This window comes from Mustela nigripes, chromosome 1 (assembly GCF_022355385.1).
Source record: "Mustela nigripes isolate SB6536 chromosome 1, MUSNIG.SB6536, whole genome shotgun sequence".
Taxonomy (NCBI): domain Eukaryota; kingdom Metazoa; phylum Chordata; class Mammalia; order Carnivora; family Mustelidae; genus Mustela; species Mustela nigripes.
The window spans coordinates 35,440,747-35,461,245 of NC_081557.1; the positions used below are offsets into that span (position 1 = coordinate 35,440,747).

Consider the following 20,499-nt stretch of genomic DNA (forward strand, 5'->3'; position numbering starts at 1 on the left):
AGAAAAGAAAGAAAGTATTATATCAAGCAAAGCTGTATATTCATTCATATCCTATTGGCTTGGCATCTGTACATATCAAATACTATATAATCAATAGAGTATCCCTCTGATATTATTTCCTACACTGCTTTTGAATCTGTATTTTTGAAAAATAATAGAGAAAACTCAGTCCTAAGAAGAAAAAAGAGGACAAGATCAAAAGCCAGCTTGGAAGTAGCCTAAGGAAGAGTTCCAGAGCTTGCTGCCTGCCTCCCTCTTTCCCTGTCACTTTGATATAAGTTATACAGGGGCTTCCCACCCAGACATGATCAGGCATATACTGTCAGAGTATCTACTGTCTTCTAGACAGCAAGAAGGGATTTCTTTTGTAAGGCTTTCTTTTGGCTGCAGAGAAGTACCGTATTTCTGGACATTCTGAAGATCTGCCATGCCTAGGATTGCTAAAATGTAGAGATAACTGCATGCGAGGACAAGACTTTCTGTGTGATGCCAGTTAGCAAGCTTCCCCACTCAGGACAGATCGTTTGTGAAATGTTTAAGTGCTTGGACGAATGTGAAAGCAGGTGGTCTTGGCTCAGACCCAAGACTTCCTCTCTCAGACTTTTATTTTCTCTTGAGGTGTTGAGACCTCTCCCATCCACCTTTTTCCATCGGCAGTTTTCTACCCAATCACTTCTTTGACTAATTTGTCACGTAGCTTGACTTCTCTTCCTGCCACCATCACGGACCCCTGATGCTGCCAAATCTGGCTTCTGTTGGGTTTCTGGAAAGTCTGATGTCATCTCTGGGAGTGCCAGATCTGCATAGTTCTGTAGCAGTGCTGCTGATCTAGAAGCACAGCATATGCCCCACGTCTGTCACTCACATTAGGATGAAAAGAGAGCCAGTTAGTGAGGGACTCCTCAGATTTTGCAGTTTAAGGTTAGGCCCATTTGAAAGTTTCCTGGTTTTTGTTAATTCTTCCTGTTTTCTTGCTTTCATTTTTTTTGCACCTTTTATTTATTTATTTATTTATTGCAAGTCAGGAAACCTTTGCTATTTGCTTATATGGTACACTGCTTAGAAAAGACCTTGACCTTGTTTGAAAGGCAGGCTTTCCCAACTTTCCTAGTATGAGCATCACGTTTATGAGGACGTCCATGAAAAGCACAGTAGACATACAAGTCTGAGCTAGTACAGACACTCACATTGGAAATCGTAAGCAAAAGTAGAGAGAAAATTTAATAATATCTTGCTTTATCAATTTTAAAACCTGCTCTCTTTTCTAATTATTCCCTCCTTTGACAAGCTAAAATGTCACAGCTCTGTTAGCAGTCATGATCATGGTAGACCATTGACACCATGGAAACATTACAATTATGTTAACTGGTTTTACTTCTAAAGAGAAATTCCTAGGAAGAAAAGCTCTCAACATGTACATGCCACCATCACACTACCTCACCACCTTCGTCTGCGCCCGGCCACATTGCTCGGAACTGGTCCTCTTTACCTGATGTTCCAGTTCATTTGTTCCTCAAAGGTTGTGGTTTCTCACATTAATGAGCCTGGATAAATCTTACCAGCATTAATAGTTCTACCTTGAAAGCCTGAGATTTTGTTATCAAGTAGGAAAAAAAGTTATATAAAGAGCAAAGACCCTTCTTACACTCGTGTACTCCAGTTCTTTCTTTCTTTAAAATAAGCAAGATACAGGAAAGCCTTGTTGCTCTGTGCTGATCTAAGGCATGGTTTTCTCTGCCTCAGGGGCACAATATTAGGAGAGAGAAGGCCAAAGAATGCTATTTTTAGTTGAACAGTTCAGCAGATGGAGGCATGAATACTCATATATCTGAAGGTTGAGGGGCTTGAACCATTAATTTTGATAATGTATTTAACCCTGGGAACAATCAGAAACTGTAACTCTAAGGTTACAGTGCTTTTGACCTTTAGAGAACAGAGGGCACTTGCTATAGTAAACAATATATTATATTGCTACTTATTCCAATTCTCTACCGTATAAATTTCAGGACCACTTGCCATTTGCTTTCCTCAGCTATGTTAGCATTGGTCCTTCAGGTACATCAGAAAGAATGTTAAGGAAGGGGGACCATTATAATGAGGCAGTCATGTAAATATGGCCTTGAAATAGCTAAGATGTTAAATTGTTTCTGAAGAAATATTGTCTCAGAAACTAAGCTCTGAGTAACTTCTCTCTTTTTTAAATGAAAAAGCAGTTTCAATGTATCAATTCATTTTATGGGGTGACTTTCAAGACAATAGATCCCTAAAAGTAATTTTGTTTTGCTTTGTTTTGTTTGTAACTGGGAGTACTGTTGCTTCATAGATGTAGCTTATATTAAATACAATCTGGTACCATAGCATGCAAAGTGATACACCTGTCTCATGCTTTCTTATTAAATGATGCATGCTTCTCTTTAGCAAATACAGCAGTTAAATATCACACAGCTTAAGAATTTCTAATTAAAATATCTCCACATGTCAGCATATTGGTAATGTATTATTTTAATCCATTTATTTTGTTTATGAAACAGTGACATATGTTTAGATTGTGAAATATATGAGCCTTAAAAATCACTTTATTGAAGAAAATTAATTCCTACAATACTGTCTCAGTAATGTGTTCACTCACCCAGTCAGTCACTGGCGGCACTGCCAGTCTTAATGTTGGGTAGACACACTTACCAGTTTTATCTGCATAACAGTCTTGGAGAGAAGCAATTGCAGTTCTTTCTCTTAGTGCCAAATGATAGAGTTTTTCTTTCCTTCCTGTTTTTTTTTCTTTCACATTAATTCAAACCTGCCCCTCACCCCCCGCCCCTGCAAAACATTTTTTGTGGCTTTTTTTTTTTTTAAATACAATGAAGGATGGGACCGAGTTTATGTACAGGAGACTCTGAAAGACCAATCAAAATTAAAAACAAGCTAGTTACCTTTTCAAAGTTAGACATAGTAATTTGTTTGTCAGCAGGGAGATGTTTGGGTCAGCCCTGAGATAAAGTGACTGTCAGCAGTTATTCCTACAAGACAAGTAATTTCACTCAATGTATTACTGACAGATTGCTCACTTCTCTGAATCACCAGAGAAAACAAACTTAATATTGTTACAGGCAGAGTTTCTGTCTTCATTAGCCTCAGAGAATGATTTTTATCGAGCATTCAAAGCCTACCAAGCTTTAGTTGGAACATATTTTAACAGACAAGTTCTTATAATGATAGTATGGATAGTAACCTAAAATTAAAGGAATTAAATATGAAAATTTTTAGATATCAATATAAGTAGATTTTCACCTTTATTCAATGGCCCCTGTGTATACTTTAGGGGAGATTTGAGGAAAAGAAGTATAATTAGATCTTTAAAACACTAGGAAAACCTATCAATCATAAGTTACTCTTAAATGAAACTATTAAAGTCTTGCCAAGTTTGCAAAGATGGAGGAGAACAATTGAAATTTTTGCAGAAGTAAATGCAAACACATATTTTATTTAAATGATATTGTCAATTTTCATGCTACAAATGGAAAGTGAAGAAGTACCCATCAACATTGAGAATGTTCTAATTCTATTTCACTTCCAGCCCGAATCTTTATGATGTTGTATTTAGATGCTCTCTGGCTCATACCCTGTTTTCTTGTTTGCAGTTATAAACGTGCCTCAGTGCTGTAGAGGAATGAGAGGGTGAGTTAGGCTTTGCTGGGTAAGCTTGGGAGGTTATCATTTCTAATAGAGAGTTGAATAAAGAGTTGATTAGAGTGACCTATTACTAGCTTTCCAATGGAGAAAAAGGAATGCACTGATTCAAAGCTTGTTTTGAGGATGCCAACCATGGGGCTGTGCTTTGAGGAAAAATGCTTTTTTCCCCTTAATCAGCCTTCTCTTACCCCTGACTTTAAGAGTGAGATGGAACTTGGGAGTACCATGATGACTCGGATTAGATGAGCTGTGGACTAATGAACTCCACTTTGGAATCCGAATCTTCAATTTGAGCTTCCACTGTTACTTGTCATGTTGTCCTATGGTGTTCTTAGATTAACTTTTTTTTTTTTTATCATAAAAGGTGAATAATAATCATTTTAAGGGTTGTTGTGAATAGTAAGTGGAGTGAGGAGGCAGTTTCAGATTTAAAAAAACAAAAACAAACACAAACAAAAAACCCATCAAAACAGGAAAAAACTTCCCCACATCCAATAAGCTGTCAATTCTACTCTGCCTTTGTTGCCTGAAGTGCTTCTGAAGGGCAGCTCTAATCCACTAGAATGTAAGTTACTGCATTCAGGAATTTTGTCTCTTTTGTTTACTGTTGAATCCCCATCATTGCCTGGCACAGTGGTAAAATGAATGAGTTAATGAATATCGTCTTTGGTGGTTATCTGGGACCCACGTTGCTTTGAAAACTTTTTTTTTTTTTTTAAATATATTTGGTCAGTTGCCCTGTGTTTAGGGAGGTACTATTTCATATAAAGAACTTTTTTTTTTTATCTCTAGGTATGCTTCTTAAGAAAAAGAGCAGGTACCAAGTGAATCCTGATGGAGGTTAAAGAAATATAGGCAGATCAGAGAAGCGTGCAAAATATGAAAGCACTTCCTAGTATTTAGAAATCAGACTTGTATTCAGTGAAACAGAATAAGGTTATATCTAGCCACAAATTAAAGCATTGGGTAAACTGGCTTTTCTTTTAGAAATTTGATTTTTTTTAAAGATTTTATTTATTTATTTGACAGAGAGAGATCACAAGTAGGCAGAGAGGCAGGCAGAGAGAGAGGAGGAAGCAGGCTCCCCGCTGAGCAGAGGGCCCGATGCGGGACTCGATCCCAGGACCCTGAGATCATGACCTGAGCCGAAGGCAGCGGCTTAACTCACTGAGCCACCCAGGTGCCCAGAAATTTGATTTTTTGTATGTTTTAAGGTAATACCTCAAAGTTGAAAGAGTATGGCTCTTCTCACATATAAGCCCTGTTACTCACTGTATTTAAGTTATGTGATTGATGGGATCCTCAAGTGTACTCACAGAGATGGTTTACTAGGAGGCCAGTACCTTGGAATTATAAAACTAGCGCAGACCTCAATCTTGCCTAATGTAAGATTTCTACCAATATTCATTTAACTCCAGGCTCACTAATTAATCTACTCAATAGGGAGCTCCTGATGTGTGAATACTTGTATTTAAATAGACTACCTATAAGATGCAATGGTTTCTAAAATTGTGACAGGTATTTTTATTCTTCTTTTTACCAAACTGGAGTTTCAAGGTATTGTTTGGTTGGTATCACATATTACATATCCGTGTATTTATATGTTATTAGGGGCTACCTTGGAAATCAGAGAGATGGTGTGATAAGGATATATTGCAAGGTTTGAAAACAAGACATTCTTGTGTTTTCAAAAATGTTTCACTTCACTTTCCAATCATATAGTAAGTCAGGATATACAATATTTGGGAAATTTAAATCAGATAAAGATATGATGAAATATTTTGACATGTCAGGTAACAGAACAGACTGAGCAGGACAAAAGAATTTTTTATAAAAAAGTCACCTTATTGAGATATTATTGACATACAAAAAGCCACGCATATTTATTGTATACAATTGGATGAATTTGGAGATAAGTATACATCCATGAAACCACACCACAAACTATGCCATAAACATATTCATCACCCACCTTCTTCTTATTGTTATTATTTTGTGTGATAAAAACATTTAACATAAGGGGCGCCTGGGTGGCTCAGTGAGTTAAAGCCTCTGCCTTCGGCTCAGGTCATGATCTCAGGATCCTGGGATCAAGTCCCGCATCGGGCTCTCTGCTCGGCGGGGAGCCTGCTTCCTCCTCTCTCTGCCTTCCTCTCTGCCTACTTCTGATCTGTCTCTGTCAAAGGAAAAAAACAAACAAACAAACAAACAAACAAAACATTTAACATAAAATCTACCATCTTAGTAAGTTTTTAAGTATATAGTATGAAATTATAAACCATACTGTATACTATGTAATAGATCTCTGAACTGAAACTTTTTACCCTTTGATTCCCATTTCCCCTCCCTAATTCCTAGCAACCCCATTCTATTCTCTGCCCCTCTGAGTTTGACTATTTTAGATTCCTTGCATAAGTCATATTATACAATATTTGTCATTCCATGTCTGGCATATTTAACATAGCCTAATGTCCTATAAATTCATCCATGCTGTCACAAATGGCAGGATTTCCTCCTTTTTTAAGGCTGAATAATATTCCATTTTTATCCATTTATTTTATCTATTCCTCCATCAGTGGGCATTTAGGTTTCTTCCATATCTTGGCTATTGTGAATAATGCTTCAATGAACATGGGAGTGAAGATCCATGTTTGAGATCTTGATTTCAGTTCCTTTGGGTATATACCCAAAAGTGTCAGGTCTTGCATTTAAGACTTTAGTCCATTTTAGGTTAATTCTTATACATGGTTTAAGATAAAGGTCCAATTTAATTATTTTGCATGTGGATATTCAACTTTCCCAATGCTATTCATTGAAAAGACTATCCTTTCCTTATTGGGTATTCTCATTCCCTTTGCCAGTGATTCTTTGATTGTATATGTTTGAGTTTATTTCTGACTTCTGCTTTCTGTTCCATTGGTCTATATATCTGTTTTATGTCACTGCCATAGCGTTTTGATTACTATAACTCTGTAATATATTTTGAAATTACAAAGTGTGATACTTCCAACTTTGTTCTTGTTCAAGATTGCTGTGGCTATTGAGTCTTTTGTAGTTGCATATGAATTTTAGAATTATTTCTTTTTATATTTCTGTAAAAAAAAATTAAGATTTTGATAGGTAATGTATTGTATCAGTAGACCACTTTGGGTAGTATGAACATTTTGACAATATTAATTATTTCAACCCAAAAATATTTTTAGTGATAGTTGAAATGAAAGGGATTGAGAAGCTCAGTCGGATAGATTCATAGATATGACCCAGTGGAAGAATAACACTGGAGCTAGCACATAGTTAATACCATTCTACCAATTTTCCTTTCTCTTTTATTTATAGAAAAATTTATATGCTACAGGTATACATGTTTGTACAGAATCCATCTAAATTATAAATTCAGGTAAATTTGTAACATTTCAAGCTCTCTGCAGTGATTTAAAACCATCATGCTTTATTTTGACTGTTTCACATTTTTAGGACTAAATAACTGGATTCTTTTACATATCTTCCAAGCCTAAATGGCACTAATAATGGATTCTTTTCTAAATGTAAAGAAACAAGCCCAAAACTTTTACTTTGTACTCTGTACTGGTTGCTGTGTGGATTAAAAAAAAAAAATCACTGTATGTTCCATCTTTCATTCCTCCCCTATAATTGATGACATCAGCAGGGTCATCTTGAGTCATACTGAAAGGAATTAATTTGTTGTTTTGTTTTGTTTTTTAGTTTTATAAATACCAATTCCTTTATATTTATAATTGTTTAATGTGGTGTTAGCTAAGTATTTGCATTTCCTTTTTACACACTAAAAAATGGAAGCAAAGTAGAGCCAAATAAATTTCCCAAGACTTCCATCCTTTTGGTATAAGGACTTAAATCAGAATTCTTAAATTCCAGGAAACTGCATTGAATTCATTGCTTATTATGTTTCTCTTATAGCACAGCTATAATACTTATAACCAACTTCATAATATAGAAATTAATCTAAATGATGATCCTTGATACCTTATCAGTGATTCCCTAATGCTATTGAACTTGAGCCGTATGAACTAAAGCAAAAATAAATAAATGATAGATATGTATAAAAAACTATTGCTTAGAATGTATACATGTGTTGACCATCGCAAACCCTGCAAAGGGCAAACATACAGTACTCGTGCAAAGCCAGTTTGAAACAGAGCTGTTTTTAATCTAGAAAATGCATTTTTAGGGTATTTATCAAATTTTCACTCTAATTCACTTATCCATTGACACTAAAGTAAGAAAGTATTACAGCTTTTCTTTAATTCTTATTACTGGAAATTATACTGTTACTTTGAATATTACTGATTTCAATGATATAACAGCATATCTTAGAGTTGTATCACAATCTATTTTTGTCATGCTCAGGAAATTTGGAAAAGTTTGTATGAAAATTCAAACATAACAAATTTAATCATTCAATTATTCAACAAATATGTATCTAGTGCTGTCAGGTTGCTCCCTAGGGTTCAGTTGGCAATGTCTGGAGACATTACTGATTCTTATGACTTGGTGGGGGTGGAGATAACTCCTGGCATCTAGTGGCTAAAGCATCTCGGATGCTGCTGAATATCCTACAATGGATATTCTATAATGGATATCCTACAATGGGTATTCTATAATGGATATCCTACAATGGATATTCCCTGCCCTCCCTCCCATCTCAACCCTGCCACCAACCCTGACCGACAAAAATGATCCAGTCCAAAATATAGTAATGCTGAGTTTGAGAAAACCTGTCTTAGATATTGGGAAAATAGCAATGAATAAAACAAAGTCCTTGCCCTCATGAAGTTTACATTCTAGTGGGGGAGAAAGAAAATGGGGAAAGAAATGTATGATAAAGAGTTGGGATTGCAAATCTTATTCATCTTAGCAGAAGCATCCACTTATCAATCTACCTGTACATCTGAACCTGGATGGGCAGATATTTAAAAGCTGAGACTTATTTGATTGTTTATCCTCGGCTCCTGTTTGAGCTTCAAAACTAAGAATTTTATTTGAGCAGTCACTTCTCGCTAGAGCACTCACAATTCTCCTCAGGCTCATCTTTTCAATTGTATTAAGCATACCATCCACTCTGACTTTCAGTGAAGGAATATTATTTCTGACTATAATAGTATAGAAGTCTATCTTTCAGAATGAAGTAAATGTGAGATTTGGTGAGGACCTGGGAACTGTTCATTAGTTTTTATAGGATGCTGTTTATGGAGATCCCATAGGATGAATGGAATCATTCTTGGCAGAAAACCTGTATTTGATGTGTGAATTGGATATTACAAAGGAAGCCTGAATGTCTTTCTAAAAACAAAACAAAACAGATATAAGAATGTATGGGTATTATTTATATTATACAGATATACACATATCAACACATATATAATACACCTTGCATAGTTTCTTTACAGTTTAATGAGCAATTTATATTTCAGCTTTATAATAAATGTGCTTTAATATTATCCCCATATTTTAGAAGAAGAAAGTGAGGCTCAGATGGATTAAACAACTGAAACCAGATTACTCATCTATTAAGCAAAATTAGGACTATAAGAGATGGTTTAAGTGCATTTTAAAATTTACTTCTCGGCTGGGATTCTTTGCTTTAAACCATGCTGACTGATATGTAGGAAGCACAGTCATTTAGAGGCTTTTGTGCATAACTTACTCCCCTCTTATAATATTCAAGTGAATTAAAAGTAATCTAATTAAATTACAAAAAGGGAAAATTTCCAAGTCAACATGACATTCTTAGGGTTCCCAGAGAGTTCATGTATTTTCCAAATTTCCAGTTAGCTGTCCAGAAGAAACTTCAAGCCTAATAGAATTTAACAAGTATAAGAAGAACTATCATGAAATCTGTCTTATCTCATTCTGTAGTTTTCTTTTGAGGAAAATGCTTAGAATGTTTTTGCCGACTGCCGGAGCTTGATTCTTTGGAGGGTTTCTGGGGGCTGTCTTCTAATTTGGAAGTTTCGATGAGTCTCTGGGAGTAGCTGGGGAGTGTGTCCTTGCCCATCCCCAGCCTGTGCTGCCCTCTGAGCATGTCCAGCAGGTTGCATGCCAGCAGAGGAAGCAGATGTTTGACCATACTGGAATGGAGCGCCTGCTGCATCAGGAGCTGGGGATTCCTCTTGACATCTGGACATGGCTGGGTCGGGATGCCTGCCTCGGGCCAGGAGGCTGCGGGGGCTGCAGGGCAGAGAGCACAGAGTCTTTGCTGCTCTTTAAGCGATTAGTGCACTGAAGCAGCAATAATGTTGAATTATCGCTTGGCTGCGTTCTTCTCAGCAATCTTGGGACAATAGGAGAGTCAGGAAGGAGCCTTTACAGTAAAGTCATGTTCAGAGAGACAAGACTAATTATAGAGTATTAAAAGAGCTTTACTTTAAGTGATTTCGTTTACAAATAGCTCTGGACAGTGTATGGAACTTTTTAAAACTGTAAATCCAATTGCTTAAAAAGACTTCTAATTGAAAGTGGCTAGTATAGAGCCATTATTTCAGCAATTGTCCAGTTTTAGAGTTTGGCCAAGTCGTGCTACAGAAGATAGAGCATCTGCCAAAAAAGAGAAAATACACCACCACTTGTAGCTATCAGGGGCAAGTTCTCTAACTTGACAAGAAAGAAAACTTTTAGGTAAGAGATTGACTGAATTATGCATTGGCTTTTCCTGTCTTACTTTATCCCATTGAAAACGGGTTGCATTTGCTACCCAGAACTGAAACCATCTGTTACACCAATTTCCTTTATGATATGTGTTCTTTAAGCACAATGGATATAGAAATGTGTAGGTTAAAATGTATTTTGTGCTGAATGGTCGATGCATTATGTAGCTTTTCCTCTTATAATTTTTCCTTAGTGAGATCTCTGTGTTCAAGGAAGCCTTCTTATAAACAGATTATGGCCAGTTGTGTTCATGGTAGTATATTGGAGAAGAACGCAATGTTGCTCTCACTTAACCTCTCGTATTCTAAGGGGGTTATATTTAATTAACACTGGTGAGAGGCTGACCTGAGAGGCTGTGGAAAGTGATTGAGCTGCATTTTCCAAGCTCTGCTCTAGTCAGCTGGGAGAGAAATTTAAAAAAAAAAAAAAATTAGAAAGTACTATTTTCTGAAATTCCCTCTAACTAAGCTGTATTTCAACGGGCCATTTAATGCTCAAATGGACAAAGGTATTACTTCAGTCATTGAATTGTATCAAACTCCTTCTCAGAGGCCCAGTTTAAAAACTCTGAAGGAAAAGTGGTTTACCATCACATTCGCAATGGAGTATCACTTGCTCTGCTTAAAAAGAAAAAAAAATTAAGTAAATAAAAAAAAAAAGGCAGGAGAAACACTCACTGTCTGTAAATGCAAGGGAGTGTGTGCCCCATGTAGTCCTCACGATACTGGGATTGCCCCCCAGAGTTTAGGAGTTCCTTAGCTTCCGGACAACAAGACACCCGTCTCTGCAGCATGGCTGTTTACCTGCTCAGAACATCTTCTTCACCTCTAAGCAAGTGTTTGCTCCAGGACCCAAGGGGCAGCCTCTGGATAATGCACAGGTAGCTTGTTGGCTTAGCTGGAACACAACCAGGAGAAAGTGAGAAGATTCGTTGAGATAATAGAGGCGTGGATGTGACTGATTTGGGGTGGAAGCCATTCATTTCCCCATCCATCTATCAGTCATTTTGATAACAAGGTGTTTCTTAGTCATTTTAATAAAGAGACTTTTTTTTAGTCGCAGTGCAAAATAGTCATATGTAATTCATCTATATCCAACCAGACCATTCCTGATTTTAGAGCCCCCTCAGCCACACCTCCTGATTATGAACCACTATCGCCAAACACAGATATACTTCACCAGGAAGCAGGAAAATGACTGTATATCATTAGGTGATGATTTGCCACCATAGATTGGAGCAACATGCTTCCTCTTTACTCAGCAGCTAGCTTGCTCTCTGACATGTCTTCTGTCTGTACAATAGTGAGTGGCTTGGAAGTTTCAAGAAAGCCATGCTTATTGGTTCCTCGAGACTCTTCAGTTAACAGAACTGTGTGATCAAAACCAAACCAACCAACAATCAAAAAAGAGCTGTGTGGCCTTGAGCTAATTTTCCCTGTACCTTGGTCTCTTCATCTGTGAAGTGGGGATGATGATACCTCCCATATTGTAAGGATTAAATGAAGTAACACAATCCAGTCACCTAGCACAATGTCTGCTACATGGTAAATACTCAATAAACATTCTCTCTGCACCTTTATACTAGTATCTCTCTTATTCATTTACTCATTAAAAACATTTTAAAGGCATATACTACATGCCTTAGGTAGTCAAGCTAAGCAAGCTAGTGACCTCTTAATGGTGATAGCCAAGGGAGGAGCTCACTTCAAAGTGATAAGAATAAATAATATGTGGCAAATCATTTGGTAAATATGTATATAAATATATTTACTTATTGGTGACCAAGCTGGCTGTATATAGGCTTTTGAAATCTTTTTGTCCTGATACCTACACCCTATGACTGCTCCTGAATTCAGAAAGTATAAGGTCCAGTGCAGTGTTCTTTAGAAAGAAGTGATGGCCAGGCGGTGGATAAGGTACTTTAAACTAGACTTTCCACTAATCAAGAAAAAAATGCCACCATATTGAAAGAAAAGCCTTCACAAATAGGCAATGAGATTGTAAATTTCATAGATTTCCAGAGCTGGAAAGGCTCTCAGAGGCCTTGAGGGCCAAATCCACACTCTACCACCAGTTCCATGAGCATGGGCAAATTAATCTTCCTATGCCCAGATTCCACTAAATGGGATTAGGAGTAATACTCACCCCAAAGGGCAGTTGTGAAGACCAAATAAAAAAATCCTTATGAAAAGTGCTTTAAGAGACTGAGGCCCAGAAAGAAAGCCACACAGTTTATAAATGGCCTGGGTTAGGATATGCGAAACTGTGAGGCAACACTGTGAAGAGCTAAATTTAATTTCTTCTTTTAAATACATTTATAAGAAAAGAACTGAACCCAACTGAAACATGGCCAAGAGGACAGGATGGTTCAGCCTCTACCTGCTCTAGGTACAGGTGGATGGGGATGAGCTTTTGTAGAGATTGATGTTTTGCCATTGAATGTGCCAACCTCATGAAGATTATCCTTTAAGAAAACAAAATAAAGCATACTCAAGTATGAGACCCTGTGACAGTGTTAGCAGTAGCGACAAGGCCAGAATACAAGTTTATATTAACATGAAAAAAGGGATTTATTATTTAACTAATTCACTCCTACAATGATACCCCCAGATGTTTATTAAGTACCTACTATGTGTAGTAAGCACGCTTTTCTACTTGCCAGATGCTAAGATCAGACCTTAATCCCTGCCCTCAAAGGGCTCACAGTCTGGTAGACCATGTGATAACTGCTAAAATAGATATGCCTCCAGAATGAAAACGCTGTGGGAGGGAGAGGTATTGGGCTCTGTCTGGGGAAATATGGGTGATCTTCGTGGATGAGATGATGTTAAAATGGAATCTCGAAAGGAGAGTGGAAGCTCACTAGGTGTATGGGGCAAGGATGTAGCAGAGAAGGATAACAGAGAAGAGAAAAAACACCCCAGACAAAGAGCGCAGCCTGCCTCCAGGTGTGGAAGCAACAGACAGCATGGCACATTCAGGAAACGAAAAAACAGTCTGGCGCAGGCCGAGTGTACAAAAGCTGTAGCTGGTGAGGTTGGAAAGGTAAGGAAGGGGTCAGATCACAATGTGCCTTTCACACCACACCTGGGAATTTGCAGTGCATGTGGCAGACATGATTTTATTCACACCGTAAATGGTAAAGGGGTATAAGGTATAGCGGCCAACTTTATGATGTGATATTCCTCTATTAATTTGATCTCTAGGTTACATTTCCCATTACACTAGATTTAATAGTTAGGGAACTATGTTTGGTAAGATTCATAGTCCCTTTAGTACAATGGTACCCTGTGGCAAACGAAACTGTACAAATAGTGTAATGATACATGCAGAATAAACAAAACTGTTTAAGATTGAAGCAAAGCCAAGGTCCAACCATTTCCCTGGGACTTGGGGAAATCTCGTAATCTGAAGTTTGTGCTAAACCCAATCATATTTAGCACATTGCTTCTCAGCGAATAGGCCCTGATACTATATTTCAACCAAATGATGGAACAAGGAGTAAAAATCTGTAAAGAAAAGCTATGGTTCTTCTAATTGTGCAATTATGCCCCTTTCTGGAATAATAAAATGTTCCTTGGCGGAGGTCAGGATCTCTGCCACTGACTTATTTAACAGATCCTCTTAACATCTGTCCTGCAGACTGTGCACTTTATTAGCAGACAAGAGACCCAATAGACTTTGCCTGCTGTGTCCCTTTTTCACATTCACACAGCTGTGGATTAACTCAGACTTTCCAGAAGAGGACCAACCAGAAGGGATAGTAACGTTATTGGCTGATTCTAAAAAAGATGGGAAAAAAGAGCAGAAACAAATGTTGCCCTAGTACAATTCAGTGTTTTTAGGGTGACAATTACCAGTCTGTTTTAAAAAGGAATAAAAGCAGCGATTTCACTAAAAAAGGAAAGTCTATTCATATCTGTGTGGGAACCTAATCAGGCTCTTGTTTCCAATGACGATGCCTCCACAGTCGCACCGGGTCTGCGACAAGAATGCTCCTTTTGTACGCCGATAATGCGGAAACGATAAAATTCCCTCTAAGAGACATATGTGTTTACATCATGAGATGTGTTATTTGACAAAATGCTTTGTTCTCCTCATATTTTCCATGCAGAGTTTCATGCTGAGTTGTTTGGCTGGAAATCTTTGATTAACTAGAATTAGTTGCTGAAATAAAATAGACACTTTTGTTTTATGAGTCCTCTTGCTGAGCTGTAAATTATAGTAAAACATATAAGGAGTGACAGAAAGAAGTGCTGATTTGAACCTCTGACCCACGACAGGCACAAAAACACAAGATTATTCCTTCAAAGAGCTGCATAGAGACATAAATATTTCACGGTCCACTCGGAATCATGCCCTCTTAACAAACTAAAGCTGCGATTTTACATCATGTAATGAGAGTTTTCCAGAGGTGTTATGGTAGGCTTACACGAGGTATTGAGATTCTGAAATAGCCCTCCTAAATTAGGACCTTGACTGCCTAAAGATTTTCTCTGTCCAACAATGGACCAAAAAACAAAACAAAAAACCAAAAAACCCACAAACCCCAAAAAGCAAAAAACAAAACAAAACAAAGCAAAAACAAACAAACAAACAAAACAAGAACAGAACAAAGTTCCTGTTCCCTAAATGAATAGCGAAGGGTTCTTTTACTAGAGAAGTGCCACATTTTATAGATCTTCAGGCTTCCCAAAGCCACACTGGCCTTTAATGTCATCATCTTAGTTCTGTGAAGCCGTCTTTGGGTGCCAGCCTGAGGGAATGGGCTGGGAGGAGGGATGTTAATAAAAGCAGAATAGAAACTCTTAAGTCTAAACACTGTGCATTCTAGAGTTTGGTATTCTTTCTTCTCAAGATTATTGGGTTTTGTTGTTGTTGTTGTTTTGTTTCTTTTGTGTGTGTGAAATAACTTTACAGGGCTACTATAGATTTTAGTTACCATAGGATCTCTTTCCAGAGCCTCCACAAGAGCAGAGCTTCCCTAACTGTTCGCAGTCAAAACCAACTGTGATGGGTGTGTTAACTCACAGTATTGTGGTAATCATTTCACATATCATATCATCACGTTGTACACCTAAACCTGACACGGTATTTTTGCCAGTATCTCAATAAAGCTGGGGGAAATCCCTGATAGTTCCCAGGGATGGGGTTGCAGTAGCCATTTGTACGTGCTTCTATGCGCGGTTCATCATCGTGGAGCTCTCTCCCCTTCTTCTTGTCCTTGCTGTGAGCTCCCGAGAGGCTGCGTATCTTCTTCATCTTTTGCAGTAGGTACTGTTATTTTTTTCCCATTTTAAAGATGTGGAAATTTAAGACCTAGAGAGATTAAATAACCTTGCCTTAGATTACATAGTTCTGACAAAAGAGTGTGCCCTCTTAGTCACTGTGCTGTCCTGGCTCTCACAGCAACAGATAACCCTTATTTTTCTAAGTGTCTTCTTTAGTACTTTGTGTTAACCATTACTTGCTTCATCTGCTATAAGGATTTTTAAAGGTGGATTATTGATCTATGTATCAGCATCACATATAGTGACAATAAAGTGTGTTGTGTGCTTATTACACACTATTTGAATGACTTTTACCATGGCTGCCATGGATAAGGTATCATTCCTTTCTGCTAATTAGGGAGTAAGCCATGGGTACGACTGTAGGATACAGATGGCATATTTACATACGGCAAAATATGCTGAACTTCTCCAATTGGCAATATTAATAATTTGTAGTTCAGAAAATGACAGTTAGTGGAGGTGGCTCTGAAACACGGTAAACCATTTATTTGAATTTAAAAAATACAGAAGAAAATAGAAGGGTAAAATAAGAAGAAGACATTTTGTATTATTTCTTATCGAGTTTACTGGGTTGCTTAAAGGTGAATTCAAAATACATCCTTACCTCCCTGAATATTTATTACAAATGTACCTTTCATTTAATATTATTGATATGAAATTTCTGTTTAATAAATCTGTACATTTCATCATAGGCATGAATTGTGTTCGTTAGCATGACTCTTATGTTCAGTCTTCCACAGCCTCCTGAGAAATTAAAAACCAAGTTCAGTTTAAAAACACTAAAAACATTTTGATAATAAACATGTTGATTTCCAACCAGCAGCATTTGTTTTGTCCATTGATTAAAGTGAAGAAAAACAGCATTTAGAAAATATTATACTTTTCTTTCATACAATTTTTGTTTTCCCAAATATATATTTTTAACAATTTAAATAAAAACTTTCCTTTTTTTTTTTTCTTCATTGAATAGTCACTCGTATTTGTCTTCATTCTGTTGTTTTGGAGGCTTCATTATGGATGGAAATCGAAGGGCATAGAAGCTGAGCAGTTGTAGAATATTTTTCAAGCAACAGCATCTGGTTTCTTGGCAGTCATCATGGGCCAAGGCAAGGCAGTCCTGGCATATCTCCAGACTTTTCTGTGGGTATTGCTGAGGGATTTCCAGGTCTGCCATGTTGTTGTAATGGTGTTTCCTAGAAACCCGGAAACTCGGAATGGAATCCGAAGTCTGTTAGATAGTGTTTGAGGTCTACATGATTTGGCTCCCTTGCCCTCTCTTTGACATCTGACCCATCACCCTTTGCCTAGCTTACTCTGCTCCAGCCACACTGGCCTCCTTGCTGTTCCTCACACATTCTAAGCACTAGCATCTCTTTGCCTCAGGACATTCACCCATCCATTGCCTCTGCCTGGGATGCTGTCCCTGGGTAGTGATATGGCTTACTCCCCCACTTCCTTCAGGTCTCTACTCACATGCCCCTTCTTTTAGTTTTCCTGACCTCCTCAATATTTAAAAATCCTCCCTCCTCCATATCCATATACCTAGTCACTTAATATTCCATGGCACATATTAGCATCCAAGTTACATATATCTGCATGCTTATTTATCATCTTCTCTGTCTTCGCCTCTCCTCTCCTCGCCCCCAAATCACTGCTCACTTCTGTTTTCCCAAATAGTGCCTGGCCCTTAGTAACCACTCAGTAAATAATTTTTGAATGAATCTGAACCAAAATACACCTTTCGGTTACAAAGAAAGAATGCTTTTAAGTATTAGGAACCTAACTCATTTACTAAAAATGTACTTTACTGAACTGAGCACATGTACTCAAATATATATACCCATTGAAACTTCCCTGTGACTTAAAGGTCATGGGAAATAATGCTTGGATTTCAAATCCAACTTCTGGACTCCTCGACAAGTTTTTATTTCCTATTGGTAGAGTCAAGATGCACTTGTTTAGGTTTGTTTCCCTGATGAGCTACGGCTCTGTGACTAGAGAGTTAAAGGAGCGTTACAAATGCAAGCTGTACCACTTGGAGCACATTCAGAGAGCTTGCCCAGCTCTTGGAAACAGAAGGAAAACAGTCAGATTCATTCCCATAATGTTGATTTCCAACTGCCCTCATTATCACCTGTTTGAATAACTTGCTTCGAGAACCAAAGTACCAATTGTTTCAATGACTGAACTTTATTTCTGTAAATAAAGCGCTATGAATTTACATACTTTATTTGGCACCCTGAAAGAAAGATACTTGGAAGTAGCAAGGAGAGTCTGAGTTTTCTGGTTAAAATTATTGGGGGTTTGCTTTGTTTATACTTCGTTATTTGCACTGTGCAACTATGTTCCGTGAGGAAAAGCTCTTCTGGACTCATTCCGATGTAATTGGTGGAACCCAAGAAGGAATTCTGCCTTTTTTTGTGTTGTGTTGTGTTGTTGTTGTAGCAGATGACTGCCTGGATGCTCAACCTGATGGATACAGGATTTTTTTTTTTAAGTTCTCTTCATGAAAAGTAGGACCATTGACCTGAGCCTTTTGCCTTTTTTTTTCTTTCATTCTTTTTTTCTTTTTTTTTTTAACAGCTTCTCGTCTCCTCCATACCCAGCCTATTCTCCCCTTGTCTCCCCACCCCATAAGCACAACGGGTTATGTCAGAGGAGCTACTCAGTGCTTAAGAAAATAAGTGAGAGGATCTCTAGCCAGGAAAACTCTTTTTTCAATTCATTTTTCTTTACTTGACATTCTTGAGCAGGCTGCAGGGAATATAATGAAATGAATTAAACAGGTCCTGGCTTTCCAATGGCTTATAGTCCATGCTTGTCCTATTTTTCCTTTGGTTGTTGTGGAAGGGCAAATAGCTGAAGTCTCAAAGGGTTTGAAATGGGTCCACTCTCACCTGAGACAGATTTTTGGCCCTTTGTGTGTATTTGCATAAACTTTCATTTTAAAAATCTGAAAACACCTTAACGTGATTATAATTACCTTAAGCTAATTACTATAGTTGATTTTTAAAATTTGTACCTTTTAAAACAAATATTAAAATAAAATTCTACAACATAAATTATTCTCCGGTGCCCAGGGATTACTTGTCAAGCACATATAGCATACAGTTCTCTTTGAATTCCAGGGGAATGGTGGGAAAACAATCCTTTTATGTAGTCCGGATCAAGAGCTCTGATAAAATGTACATATTCTATTTGCACTGAGTTCCTAAGAGAACAGAACACAAGGAGAAGAGAGTCCCTGCGAACACTGAAGGGGGCAGGTAGTGAATCTGGGTTCTAAATTTCCATCTATCTTCTGCTCACCAGTTGGTATTTTTATGCAAATCACCTTTGTTTAATAAATTTGAGTTCCCCCTCTCTAAAGCAAAGGGATTAGATTAGATGATGTTTACAGTTCTTTCTTCTGCTAACATTGTTATCTGGCCTGCAAGAAAATAGGTGAGTGACATAAGGAACCCACAGGCTTATAGGTTCAAGAAAACCAAAACAGAGAAAGATGACTTCCATCTCTGGAGTTCTTTTGGACAAGGTGTGAGGAAAGGTGTATGAAGAAAAGGGTGTGGGTAGAAATGATAATGATTCCAAAATGACCGAGACAAGAAAGGAAATAAAGGAGTTTTAGTCATTGTTAACAGAGCATCTATTAAACGTCCAGCATGATATTAGGTGCTAAGGACATAAATAAGACTGAGTCCTTCCATTAAACAGCTTGGGATCTGCTGGGAGATCAAGACATGAAAAAAAGAGAGAGAGAGAGATTCCATAGAGTACGTGGGAGTAGAAGAGATATGGCGGGAGCACGAAATTGGCAGGGATCAGATAAGGCTTTAAGGGAAAGTGATTTTTGACTTGAGACTTAAAAGATGAGTAGGATCACGACAAACAAGTGGGGTTAATAGGAAAAGAAAGAAGATGGCAGGAGAACCAAGGAGGGTGACTTGGAAATTAACCCCATATGTGAGGGGTGGGGGTGGTCGGTCTTCCCCTCTTCCTTCTCATCTCCTATCCCGACAGCCAGTTTTCTCTGGTGTCAAGTATTAGGGGTATAGCTAAACAAGTACCTTCTATGCTAAAAAACAAGGACTTCAGTTCTTTCCTTCCATAAAACCACAGCTATATTTCCTGGATCGTTTTGTTGACATTGGAGGTTTATGAGAAGTAGAAGTATTTGTGATCTCTTTCAAATTATTTTTAAGCTTTCTCTGCGCTCCCCCAGCCCCCCGCAACCAGTCTGTAATGACTTGTTACTGACATATTTTCTTCCCTGTGCTGAACAAGCACTAAATCATGCTGCTTAATTACCCCTGTCTCCGTTCCGCCCTCTCCCAGCCTCACAGCTGAACTTGTCCAGCTTTATAGCGTGCCTTGCTTGGTAGGCAGAGGAATGGTCATCAGCATTGTTTTGAGAAGGTAACAAAACCCAGGGTTTCCCTGGAGAACTGAGCAAGGCTTGGGGCCTAGTGTTAGGCAGCATCAATCAAGTAAATACTGACATTTCCTTAAAGATGCCTCTCACCCACCCCGCTTGTTTCTTCCAACTTCTCCGATTGCCCGCCGCCTCCCTCCACCCCCCGTAGTGTGTGGCGCACAAGAACAGAATCTGAGTTAACCAGGGCTAGGGGTCTGGGGTTCCCAGATATCATATGGGGCTACAGCAGGTGGGGTAAATGTAAGGGTCGGGGTTGAAAGCTTTCACGACAGCCCGTTGAATCTGCTTTTTTTTTTTTTTTTACAGAATAGCCTTTTCCCTTCCCTTCCATACTTCGTTACCCACCAATAGGCTAGTTGTATTTGAGGGAAAGTGTTTTTTCTTTCTCTCTAAGCCAGA

General features: G+C 38.0%; 1 protein-coding gene across 11 annotated transcripts in view; it reads left to right on the forward strand.

Annotated features, from left to right (window-relative positions):
• Positions 1 to 20,499, forward strand: part of SOX6 (SRY-box transcription factor 6) — a 596,201-nt gene that overhangs the window by 484,657 nt on the left and 91,045 nt on the right. The window lies entirely within an intron of this gene.